We start from the raw sequence: 11,863 nt of genomic DNA, 5'->3' as shown, positions 1-11,863 counted from the left end.
TTTAAATCTGTCCTATCCATTAACCAGTCTCAACGTTTTTTAAGTTGTGTGATAGTACCTGCTATCTCCTATGGCAGCTCATTCCAAATCCCCACCGCACTTTGTGTGAAAAAGTTACCCCTCGTGTTACTATTACTATCACCTTAAACTTATGTCCTCTGATTCTTGATTCCCCTGCGATGGGCAAGAGGCTCTATGCATCTCCCAACCTATTCAGGGTCAGGCAACATCCTCTGGAGAGAAAGGGTGTGTGATGTTTTGGATTAGGACCCTTTTTCAGGTTTGTTGGCCACCCAGGTCTTAAGAAAGGTTTTGACACAAAAAATCCATACCATCCCTTTTCTCCAAAGATGCTGCCTGACCCGCTGAGTACACTTTGTGTCGATATTCTGTTTTACACACTTCTGAGCTTTATCCGGGTTAATGGTTTAATTTCTGTCACAGGGCATCCCGGGGGCATGGGTCAGCGTCCTTGAGTCAGATATCTGAGGAGGGTCATGGTTTAGAGAAGTGGAATGTTTTATTCCCCCAGCATGGACATATCAAGGACTAAAGAGCTTTATGCCCGTCCCACTTAAGAAACCTGAACGGAAATCTCTGGAGACTTTGCGCCCCACCCAAGGTTTCCATGCGGTTCCCAGAAGTCCCCGGAGGTTTTTGTCAGTCTCCCTACCTGCTTCCACTACCTGCAACCTCCGGCAACCACCTGCAACCTCCGGGAACCACACGGAAACCTTGGGTGGGGTGCAAAGTCTCCAGAGGTTTTCGTTTAGGTTTCCTAAGTGGGACAGGGGCATTAAGGTGAGAGGGGACATGGTGGTAGAGTTGCTGCCCTACAGCGCCAGAGACCCGGGTTCGATCCTGACTTTGGGTGCGTCAGGAACAGGCCCAGGCAGTCACGGGGAGAACGTACAAACTCCGTACAGACTGCACCCGTAGTCAGGATTGAACCCGGGTCTCCGCAGCTCTACCACTGCACCACCGTTTCTTATCTAGAAACAATGAACTGCAGATGCTGGATTACAAAACAAAAAGACACAAAGTGTTGGAGTAACTCAGTGGGTCAGGCAGCATCTCGGGAGAATATGGTCAGGACCTTCTTCTGACTTCTCTCACTTTTTCTTACCTCTTCCTGCTGGGTTTTAGAGGCGCTGTCGACCTGCCAGTTTTAACCTGCCACAGGCATTCCACCGGCCCGCGAAACTCCTCCCGCTGTCGGGAATGAACCTGCTTTCTCACATTTCCAGTTCTGGTTAAGAGCCGTTGACCTGAAACGTCGACCCATTTAACTCCTTCCCTGAAGCTGCTTGACTTGCAAATCCAGAATGATTTTGTTGTTGTTTTGCATTTCAAGCATGTGCAGTATGTTGTATGTTGTTGCCGAAGAATTAGTGAGAATAGGGACAGCACAGTGGCACAGCGGGTAGAGTTGCTGCCTCACAGAGCCAGAGACCTGGGTTCAATCCTGACTACGGGAGTTTGTACGTTCGCCCCGTGACCGTGTGGGTTTTCTCCGGGTGCTCCGGTTTCCTCCCACATCCCAAAGACGTGCGGGCTTGTAGGGTAATAGGCCCTCTGCAAATCCCTAGCGTGTAGAGTGGATACGAAAGTGGGAAAATATAGAATGGGTGATCGATGGTCAGCGTGGACTTAGTGGGCAGAAGGGCCTGTTTCCATGCTGTATTGCTAAACAAATACAAAGTGTACCACACGGACTTCCCCAACAATACAACTGTGATTCCAGCAGTTTGTGCCTTTTTGCTCAATCTAGAAAATTGTTGCATTTGGTGGTATGAAGGCAGATAAGATAGTGGCATTTAAGAAGCTTTTGGATAGGAGCATAAATATGCAGAGAATGGAGGGATATGAATTATGTGCGGGCAGATAAGAATAGTTCTTGGCATCACGTTCTGCACAGATATTGGCTCACTGTCAGGATCAGTGAACTAGTTCACATTCACATGTACACACAGGGAGATGCTGGCTGTTCACTAAATGACTGCTGGTGCAAGCAGCTCCATAGGAGTATGTAAAATGATGAGAGGCATAGATAGGGGCGGCAGTACTAGAGGGCATAGCATTAAGGTGAGAGTGGGAAAGTTTAAGGAAGTGTGAGGCAAGTTCGTTATTTGTTACGCAGAGGGTGGTAGGTGCCTGGAATGTGCTGCTGGGGATGGTGGTCAGATACAAGAGTGGTGTTTAAGAGGCTTTTGAATAGGCACATGGATAGGCAGGAATGGAGGGCGATGGTTCATGTGCAGGTAGATAGGAACATAGAACAGTACAGCACCACAACAGACTCTTTGGCGCAATATGTCTGTGCCAAGACCAACTCCTATCAACCTGCACCTATATTCCCCATGTACAGGAAGAAACCGCAGATGCTGGTTTATACTGAAGATAGACACAATGTGCTGGAGTAACTCAGTGAGTAACTGAATGTGCTGGAGTAACTCAGGCAGCATCTCTGGAGAATTGGAATATGTGATGAACCGGGCTGAAGGAAGGTCCTGACCCGAATCATCACCTATTCCTTTTCTCCAGGGATGCTGTCCGACCCCACTGAGTTGCTCCAGAACTTTGTGACTATCTCACAGATTCTGCAAGTTCCATTGTTCAAATTGCAGTGCCTGTTGTTTAAAGTTTGCTTCCTCTTCAAGAAGCTCTGATTTCCTTGTTTACACCCCAAGGCCTGAAGTCTGTGGACAGTTGCCAACAAAGATTTATATTGTCACTGTTCCTTGACCCAATGAATCTCCTCCTCAACCTTTGGAATTTCCAAGCAGCTTTGGGCTTCTAAACTTTTGATTCTGTTCAGCTGCCTGAAAACTGTAACGTCCAGGTTCAGGAACAGCTTCTTCCCCTCAGACATCCAGCTATTAAACACTACAACCTCAAATAGGCTCTGAACTACATCGACAATTATTACTATTATTGCACTATTATTGTTTGTTTTTTGTGTGTACATATTTGTGCGTAATATATATATATACTCACACACATGCACACACATATACACACACACGCACACATATATACACACACACGCACACATATATACACACACACGTGCACACACATATATACACGCACACATATATATACACACACATGCACACACATATATACACACACATGCACATATTTATATTTGGAACATATGACAATAAAACACTCTTGACTCTTGACATCCAGCTTGAAACCCTGATGAATTCCTGAGCAGGTCCATAATGAGTATTTGCAATTAGATTACGTGTTTCACCCTGAGCTTTGCACACAATGCATGGCCTGACTGCATCCCCACCCTGCTCTGTTGACCTATTTCACTTTCAGATGCAATTGCCAAACTAGCAGGGGAACATTGAGTTGCTCTTTATCAGTCATGGTTTCAAACTTCATGTTTACTTTATGATTACTTTCTGTTCCCGTAATGTTTGTCTTATCAATTTGGACCCTAACCTTTGTCTTTATGGCCAATTTTTCTTTCCTTTCATTTATTTTTTATTTCACTTTTTATTTCCTTGAATCCGTGCTGGGTTACATAACAGGAGGATGGGGTAAACAGGAGCTGAAGTAGGCCATTCGGCCCCTCAGGCCTGTTATGTCATTCAATTAGGTTATGGCTAGTCTTTCACCTCACCAACATTGCTATAACCTGTCCCCATTCCCTTTAGGTCTGAAGAAGTCTCGAGCCGAAACGTCACCTATTCCTTTTCTCCGGAGATGCAGCCTGACCCGCTGACTTATTCCAGCACTTTATGTCGATTTCCCATCCCCTTTGGGTTTGCTGTCCATGGACCTCTGATTTGGGAGCAAACACTGACCCGACCCAAAATGTCACTTATTCCTTTTCTTCACAGGGGGGATGGAAAGGAGGTGGGACAGTGGGAAATTGGGTGAGCACCAGTATCACCCAAAATGGGCGGCATGGTGGCACAGTGGGAGGATTGCTGCCTCGCAGCACCAGAGACTCGGGTTCGATCCTGACCTCGGGTGCTGTCTGTGTAGACTATGTACATTCACCCCGTGACCTCGTGGGTTTTTTCCGTGTGCTCCGGTTTCCTCCCACATCCCAGAGATGTGCAGGCTTGTAGGCTCATTGCCTTCTGTAAATTGTCCCTGGTGTGTAGGATAGTGCTAGTGTATGGGTGATCGCTGGTCGGCGTAGACACTGGGCAGAAGGGCCCGTTTCCATGCAGCATCTCTAAACTAAACTAAACAAGAATCAGGGAAGAGGAGGTGGGGGGTGCAGCCCAAGCAAGTGCAGCCCTGTGCTGTAAAATCCTTCCTACCCCAACACCCACACCCCAAAGAGCTCTGATCCCACCATGACGTTGAGCACCTCGTCCGTCGCCTCTGCCTTTGTGCATTTGTCTCTGGTAAACTGTCCCAACCACTTTGTCCAACCATTTTCCCCTCCTCATCTTATCAACCTTTAACCTGCCAGTGTTTGTCCTCACCCCCCCACCCCCCCCTTCAAGCTGTTCTTCCTCCCCACGACAATCAGTCTGAAGAAGGGTCCCGACCCGAAACATCCCCTATCCACGTTCTCCAGAGGTGATGCCTGACCCACTGAGTCACTCCAGCACTTTGTGTCTTTTTTGTAAACCAGCATCTGCTGTTACTTGTTTCTCTAATTTCAACAAATAGCTTAAATGTAGAAACAACGAACTGAAGATGCTGGCTTACAAAATTAGACATGAAGTGTTGGAGTAATTTCAGTCTGAATAAGGGTCCCGACCCAAAAGGTCCCATCCAGTTTCTCCAGAGATGTTGCCTGACTCGCTGAGTTACTCCAGCACTTTGTGTATTTTTTTCGTAAACCAGCACATACAATTCCTTCTTTCTACATTCATGCAATTTTTGAAGTTAGAGGCACAAGGAACTGCAGGTGCTGGTTTACGATAGACACAAAGTGCGGGAGTAACTTCAGTCTGAAGAAGGGTCCAACCCAAAAGGTCACCTCTCGATGCTCTCCAGAGATGCTGTGTGACCCGCTGAGTTACTCCAGTACTTTGTGTCTTCCTTCCTAAAGTCTTTGATTGGTTTCTCTTGACCCGAGCTGTATCACACATGGTGCAACGTTACAGGTGTATAAGGTCATGAGGAAGATGGATAGTGTGAACGCACAGAATCTTTTGCCCCAGATGGGGGATTCGAGAACCAGAGGATATAGGTTTAAGGTGAAGGGGGAAAGATTTAATGAGAAATACTTTTTTACATAAAGGATAGTGGGTGTATGGAACGAGGTAGTTGAGGCGGGTATTATCACTAATAAGTGTTTAAGAAACATTTAGACAGGTACATGGACAGGATGGCTTTAGAGGGATATGGGGCAAACACAGGCAGGTGGGACAATAGATGGGGCATTTTGGTCAGTGTGGGCACGTTGGGCCGAAGGGCCTGTTTCCACGTTGAATGTCTCTATGACTCCATGGCATTTCTCTCCATTCACAAGAGTGACAACCAAGAACAGGGTCAGTCCACCTGCATTTCCCACCTGCCATGTGTCACATGATCTTAACTTTGCTTGACCGACTCTGGATTTCAAATCTCTATCGCTCGCAGCCTTCATTCAATATATTCCGAGATGGTCTCTGAGAGAGAGAACCCAAAAATGTACAAGCCTCAGTGACGAGCTTTCTCCTCATCTCTTTCCAGGATGGACAAGCCCATATCCAGTTTGAGATATTGCAGCCACAGGAATCAGATTCCACCCTGGCACCGTGGCGCAGTGGTAGAGTTGCTGCCTCACAGCACCAGAGACTCGGGTTCGATCCTGACTACGGGTGCTGTTTGGACAGAAGATGTACATTCTCCCCGTGACTTGTGTGGGTTTTCTCCGGGTGCTCTGGTTTCCTCCTGCACTCCAAAGACGTGTGGGTTTGTACTTTAATTGACTTTGATGAAGATTGAAAGGCATCCCCAGTGTGTAGGAGAGAGTTAGTGTGCGGGAATCGTGGTCTCGGTGGGCTGAGACCACTAGAGGATTATATGTTGCCATAAGGATACCTCTTCAACTTTCTGGAGAGTTTTGGAGTCTAGGAAGCATAGAGTCATACAGCATGAAAACAGGCTCTTCAGCCCAACTCATCCAACCCCACCAAGGTGACTAATTGGAAGTAAGCCAAACAAGTGGCACAGTGGTACAGTGAGAAGAACTGCGGCCTCACAGGGCCAGAGATCTGGGTTAAATCCCAACCTCTGGTGCTGTCTGTACAGAGTTTGCACGTTCTCCCTGCGACTTCCTCCAGGTGCTCCGGTTTCCTCCCACACTCCAAAGACGTATGGGTTTGTAGGTTTATTGGCCCTCTGTAAATTGCCCCTAGTGTGTAGGGAGTGGATGAGAGAGTGGGTTAACTAGTGTGAACAGAACTGGTGTACTAAGGTACAGTGAAGTATCAAGAACACACAGAACTAGTTTGAACGGGTGATCGATGATCTGTGTGGACTCGGTGGGTCCGTGTGTCCAGTGTGTACTGGACTTTATCTTGCACTGAATATTATTCCCTTTATCCTGTATCTGCACACATACAGCAAAACACAAAAAAAAACATGTGTTTTGCTGTGTGTCCAAAACTCGAAACTGAAAATTTGTACCAAAATATACCAAGACAATCAAAATGCTCCTATGAACGGAAATTATGTTTGGCCTTTATTCTTTTGTGGATGTAACAAACAGGATGGGTAAAGGGAAACATGTTGCTGTAGTGCAGAAATCATTCAATAAAGAGGCCATGTGAAAAGTTACCACCCAAGATACCAGTTTACATATTAACACAGATAGGGAACTGGCTAACCACCAGAAAATAGAGTTAAGATTAACTTGGTCATACTCAGATTGGTAATCATTTACTACAGGAGTCACTGCCTCAAAAAAGCAGCCACCACCATCAGGGACCCAGCCCACCCTGGCCACACTTTCATTTCACTCCTGCCATAGTAAGAAAGGACAGGAGCCTGATAACCGTGACCTCCAGGTTCAGGGACAGCTTCTTCCCGACAACCATCAGGCTTTTGAACACTGCACAACAGCAACTAATCTATGAACTATGAACTGTCTTAGTTGCAATTGGGACTTTGGGCTTTTTTGGTTTTGCACTAATATTGTTTTTTTTTAATTTATTGAACATTTTTGTTTGTTTGTTTGTTAAGTTACCTGTGAGGTACTTGTTTACAGACCTGTTATGCTGCAAGTAAGAATTTCATTGTTCCATTTTGGTGCAAATGACAATGAAACACTCTTGGCTCTTAACACTCTGGAGTCACTTGAGTGGTGGAGTGCTGTAGGGTTTCATCCATTTACTATCTACAATAGTTGCAGGTGAAAGGATCTTCAAAGAACATTCATCCAACCTCATCTGGAGTGTTGTGTTCAATTTAGGTCACTATCTTGAGAGGAGGATATTCCTCTGACTCCATCTACACTTTACGCTGCCTCGGCAAGGACCGGTCTCATCCCTGTCATTCCCTCTCCTTCCCTCTCCTTCCCTCTCCTTCCCTCTCCCATCAGGCAAGAGCTGTAGAAGTGTGAAAACGCACACATGTCGCCCGTTCCTTCTCTCCAGAGATGCTGCCTGTCCCGTTGAGTTGCTCCAGCTTTATGTGTCTATCTGCGGTTTAAACCAGCATCTGCAGTTCCTTCTTACACAGTTTCTCTCCAGTTGTGATCAGGCAACTGAACCGTCCTCTCACCAACTAGAGAGTGGTCCTGACCTCTCATTGAAGACCCTCGGACTATCCATAATCGGACATTACTGGACTTTATCTTGCACTAAACATTATTCCCTTTATCCTGTATCTGTACACTGTGGACAGCTTGATTAATTTATTTTAGTTTAGCTTAGAGGTACATCGCGGAAACAGGCCCTTCGGCCCACCGAGTCCGCGCCGACCAGCGATCACCACACATTAACACTATCCTACACACACCAGGGACAATTCACACATACACCAAGCCAATTAACCTATGTACCTGTACTTCTTTGGAGTGTGGTAGGAAACCGAAGATCTCGGATAAATCCCACGCAGGTCACGGGGAGAACGTACAAACTCCGTACAGACAAGCACCCATAGTCGGGATTGAACCCAGGTCTCCGGCTGCATTCGCTGTAAGGCAGGAACTCTACCGCTGCGCCAATATATCGTTGTATGGTTGTATAGCAAATCATGTATAGTCTTTCCACTGACTGGTTAGCACGCAATAAAAAAGCTTTTCACTGTTCCTTCTACACACGTGACAATAAACTAAACTAAACTAAACTAGCTAAACTAAACTAAATGAATCTAAACTGAACTAAATGAAACTGAACTAAACGACATCTGATTTGCTTTACCCACTGCCTCAGGATAAGTTTCGATTCATGGTAATCCTTTCAATTTCCTTGTATTGCACGGTTTGTTACAGTGATTGCTGTAGCCTGGTTATGATGGAAGCCGCCAACATTAGCTCCACCTTTAGCTTGATTCAGACTGTTCAGGAAGCAGCACTTTGGGATTCTGTCTGTTTGCTGGGATGTTGGCAACAGCTCTGCTCAAAACCGCAAGAAATTGCAGAGAGTTGTGGATGTAGCCCAGCAAATCACACAGACCAGACTCTGGACCATCGACTCCATCTACACCTCACGCTGCCTCGGAAAAGCAGTCAGCATAATCAAAGGCTTGTCCAAGCCTGGTCATTCCTTCATCTCCCTGTTCCCATCGGGCGTACGGTACAGACGTTTGAAAGTGCGCACCAGACAGAAGCAGCTTAGTTTAGTTTATTTTAGATTTACAGTGTTGAAACAGGCCGTTCGGCCCATTGAATCCATAGCGACCAGCAGACTACATGTGTACATTAATTCTATCCCACACACTAGGGACAATTTACAGAAGTCAATTAATCTACAAACCAGCACGCCTTTGAAATGTGGGAGGAAACCGGAGCACCCGGAGAAAATCCACGCAGTCACGGGGAGAAGGTACAAACTCTGTACAGAGACAGCACCCGTGGTCAGGATTGAACCAGGGCCACTGGTGCTGTCTCTGTACTCTACCACTGCGCCGCCCTGTTTCCCCTCTGTGATCAGGTTTCTGAACAGTCCATAAGCTAGGGCACTGTCCGATTCACCTCTACCCCATTGCGGACATCGGACTTTGTCTCTGGAACTGATGCGCTATGATGCTGAGAAGTATATTCTGCACTCTGTATCTTCCCCTTTGTTCCAACTATTATACTTGAGTTTGACAACGGTAGTCATGTACAGTATTATCTGATCTGATTGAATAGCATGCAAAACAAAGCCTTTCACTGTACCTCAGTACAAGTAACAGTAATAAACCTGAACCTAAACCTTTATACAGGGACAGTAAGGAGTCGGGGCATCATTGTGAAGTGAGCAGAGGAATAGATGAACATAAAGATTGTCTGTTTTTTTGTTGGATAGATGTCAAGTTGAGATTTGGCAGAAATCAGCCCTGACTCAATGGAATGCAGAATAGTTGTAATAGGAACTGCAGATGCTGGTTTAAAAAAGACACAAAGTGCTGGAGAAACTCAGCGGGGCCAAGCAGCATCTCTGTAGAACATACATAGGCAATGCAGCGGGTCGGGACACTTCCTCAGCCAGAGATGCAGCCTGAATAACCTGTGTTATTCCAACACTTTGCATGATAGTTTTAACAGGCCTCTCCCTGTTCCAACGAGAAGTCACCGCTTGCCAAATTCAAATGCTCAAACAGTTGAACAGACTTCTGCAAACATACAATATACTCTCTCTGAGAGAGGGCCCCAAACTGGAACGTCACTTATCCACGTCCTCCAGAGATGCTGTCTGATCCACTGAGTTACTCCAGTACTTTGAGTTTTTTTCCTACATCTGCAGTTCCTGCTGCCTGCTCCGAAAGACTTTGTTGTTGTTGTTCTGCAGGGCACAGAAGGGCTGGAGGGTGAAACTATTTAAAGTATTAAAAGCATCTAGACTAATTCTGACGACAGTAAAACTGGGTCAAATGTCACAGCGATGTGAGAGTCTGTACCAGTAGGCCAACTTCAATGTTTTAGTTTAGTTCATCTGGCTCGAGTCCAGTTTACCTGCTGGCCACGCAACTTGCCCAGTAGCCCAAGCGTAGATGTCCGACTCATTCCCAACGCCTCCCGTCCCACTCCCCCCAACCCCCAGTTGCCACCACTTCCCCTCTGCCGTCTCTTTCTGGTCATCCCTTAACAGGAAGAATTTGGAGCCTTTGTAGAGGGTCCAGAATGCTGCACGAATTAGAGGATATTAACTACAAGGAGAGGTTAGACAAACTTGGATTATTTTCTCTTGAGCGTCTCAAGTTGAGGGGAGACCAGATAGAATTATATATAAAATGATGAGAAACATAGATAGGGTAGACAGTCAGAACTGTTTTCCCAGATTGAACGTGTCAAAGACTAGAGCGGATAGCTTTAAGCCTATGCCTTATGGTCTTATGGCAATGTGGTGAGAATTGGTGGAGGAAGGAGGGTCCCAACCCGAAGCGTCATCTGTCCATTCCCTCCACAGGTGTTGCCTGACCACTTTGTGCTTTGTGGGGGAATGGGATGTGTGAGCTGGCATGGACTTGAATGGGCCAAATGGCCTCCCCCTCTGCCTTCAGGAAGTATGCACATAACTAACAGCTGAGCATGGGGAGATCTGTGATCAGCATTGACATTAGCAGCTGCACACTTGCGCCTCTTCCAAAATATACTTACATCAGTCCCAGAGGGAGGATGTAACTTGAGCACGGCGCACTTACAATAAGTTTAGTTTAGAGACACATGGTGGAAACAGTCCCTTCGGCCCACCAAGTCTGCGTCGTCCAGCGATCCTCCCTACAGTAGTTCAATCCTACACACTAGGGACAATTTACAGAAGCCAATTAACCTGCAAGCCTGCATGTTTTTGGACTGTAGGAGGAAACCAGGGCACCCGGAGAAAACCCACGTGGTGACAGGGATAACGTTCAAACACCGTACAGAGAGCATCCGTAGTGAGGATCGAAGCCGGGTCTCTGGCACTGTGAGGCAGCAAACTCTACTGCTGAGCCACTGTGCCGCAAATAAATAAAGACACTGTTCAGACTGAATTCTTGTGGACAGGCAAGGCTGCGTTTGTTTATTATTGAAGCCATATGCACAGAGAAACAGTGATAAAGTTGTGTTGCATGCTATCCCGATAGAACATCTAGATGTGAGCACCATCCAACCACGCAGAATACGGTGTTCTAGCTACAGAGAAAGTGCAGATGAAAGAAAAACGTGCAAGGACCACAACAAGGTGAGTTGGAGGATCGAGATTTCACTCTTAGCTTGTGAGAAGTCCATTCAAGAATACATACATTCTTGAATATATATACCAGTGTTGCCACTTTTGTGGAACTATGTATCTGCACTTATACCTGAGTATATATACTGTTGAAAAACAAACAAACAAACAATGATAGTGCAAAGACAAAACCAATGCCCCTAAGTCTATGTAGTTTGGAGCCTATTTGCTGGTTGTAACATTCAATAGCCTGATGGTTGTAGGGAAGGAGCTGCTCCTGAACCTGGATGTTATGGTTTTCAGACTCCTGTACCTTCTTCCTAATGGCCGGAGTGAGAAGAGTTTTAGTCTCCTAATCTCAGTTTTGGTCTCATAATCTGAGGAAAGACATTCTTGCCATAGAGGGAGTACAGAGAAGGTTCACCAGACTGATTCCTGGGATGGCAGGACTTTCATATGAAGAAAGACTGGATAGATTTAGAAGATTGAGGCGGGATCTTATAGAAACTTACAAAATTCTTAAGCGGTTGGACAGGCTAGATGCAGGAAGATTATTCCAGATGTTGGGGAAGTCTACAACTAGGGGTAACAGT

The sequence above is a fragment of the Leucoraja erinacea genome, chromosome 14 (genome assembly GCF_028641065.1).
Source record: "Leucoraja erinacea ecotype New England chromosome 14, Leri_hhj_1, whole genome shotgun sequence".
In the NCBI taxonomy this organism is placed as follows: Eukaryota; Metazoa; Chordata; class Chondrichthyes; order Rajiformes; family Rajidae; genus Leucoraja; species Leucoraja erinaceus.
This window is presented reverse-complemented; position numbering follows the sequence as displayed.